The sequence below is a fragment of the Arachis duranensis genome, chromosome 7, assembly GCF_000817695.3.
Source record: "Arachis duranensis cultivar V14167 chromosome 7, aradu.V14167.gnm2.J7QH, whole genome shotgun sequence".
Classification (NCBI taxonomy): Eukaryota; Viridiplantae; Streptophyta; class Magnoliopsida; order Fabales; family Fabaceae; genus Arachis; species Arachis duranensis.
Genome location: NC_029778.3, coordinates 43,225,884 through 43,227,705, shown reverse-complemented (window position 1 = coordinate 43,227,705; position 1,822 = coordinate 43,225,884).

Here is a 1,822-nt window from a genome sequence, read left to right as displayed (position 1 = left end):
GAGTTTGGACAACTGATGGTTCATCTTGTTGCTTAGATTAGGTATTTTTCAGAATTTTTAAGAATGAATTCTAGAGTTTCAAGGTGATGTTCTTATCATCACCAAAGCTGATTGATTTTCATCAATTTAGCTCTTGAATGTAATGTCCTGCTGAAGCTTGGCTAGCCATGTCTAATCTTTTTAGACTAAAGCTTTAGACTAACATTGCATGATTCCTGGAATTCTTATTAAAAATTTTGAATCTCTTTATTTTCTTTTCCATATAATTTTTGAAAAATTCAAAAAAAATTACAAAGTCATAAAAATCAAAAATATTTTATGTTTCTTGTTTGAGTCTAGTGTCTCATTTTAAGTTTGGTGTCATTTGCATGTTTCTGTTCTTCTTGCATTTTTCGAATTCATTCATGTGTCTTCATTGATCTTCAAGTTGTTCTTGATGATTTACTTGCTCTGATCTTTAAATTCTCTTGTCTTTTGTGTTTTGTTGTTTCTCATATGCATTCTCAATTTGTTAGTGTTAGTAGTATACAAACTTCTAAGTTTTGTGTCTTGCATGCATTGTTTATTTAATTTTAGTTGCATTTTGATTATTCCTCATCATTAAAAATCCAAATTTTTTTTCAAATTTGTGTCTTTTCAAGTCAATAATACAAAGAATTGAAGATTCAGAACATGCAGCAGAGGAATTATACAGAAAGAGCTGGGCGTTCAAAACGCCCAGTGAAGAAGGAAAACTGGCGTTTAAACGCTAGCTAGGGCACCTGGTTGGGCGTTTAACGCCCAAAAGAGTAGCATTTTGGGCGTTAAACGCCAGGATGGCACAAGAGGGAAGATTTTGTTTTTAATTCAAATTTTTTTCAGGTTTCCATAATTTTTCAAAATCAAATCTTTTTCAAATCATATCTTTTTAATCATATATTCTCAAAATCAATTTCTTTCTATTTTCAAAAATACTTGCTAACAATTAATGATTTGATTCAACATTTCAAGTATGTTGCCTTTTCTGTTGAGAAAGGTTTAATGTTTGAATCATATCTTTTCTTGATAGCCAAGTCATTAATTTTAAAAATCAAATCTTTTTAAATTATTTTTCAATCATATCTTTTCAATCATATCTTTTTAAAACCATAACTTTTCAATCATATCTTCTTAATCACATCTTTTTCAAAATTATTTTCAAATCATATCTTTTTGATTTCTAATTTCAAAATCTTTTTCAAAAAATCACTTTATTTCTTTCTCAATCTTAATTTTCAAAAATTATCAATCAAATTTTCAAAATTTCTTTTAATTATTTTAAAATCTTCTACTTTATTTTCAAAAATTCTTCCCCTCTTCTCACATCCTTCTATTTATGGACTAACACTCCTCCATTATCAACAATTCGAACTCCATCTCTCTTGATAAGTTTGAATTCTTCTACCTCTTCCTTCTATTCTTCTTTTCCTCTGACATCTCAAGGAATCTCTATACTGTGACATAGAGGATTCCATATTTTCTTGTTCTCTTCCCTTTCATATGAGCAGGAGCAAAGACAAAAGCATTCTTGTTGAGGCTGACCCTGAGCCTGAAAGGACCTTGAAGCGAAAGTTAAGAGAAGCCAAAGCACTACTCTCTGTAGAAGACCTAACAGAAATCTTCAAACAAGAAGAAGATATGGCAGCCGAAAACAACAACAATGCCAACAATGCAAGGAAGGTGCTGGGTGACTTTACTGCACCTACTCCCGACTTCTATGAGAGAAGCATCTCTATCCCTGCCATTGGAGCAAACAACTTTGAGCTTAAGCCTCAATTAGTTTCTCTAATGCAACAGAATTGCA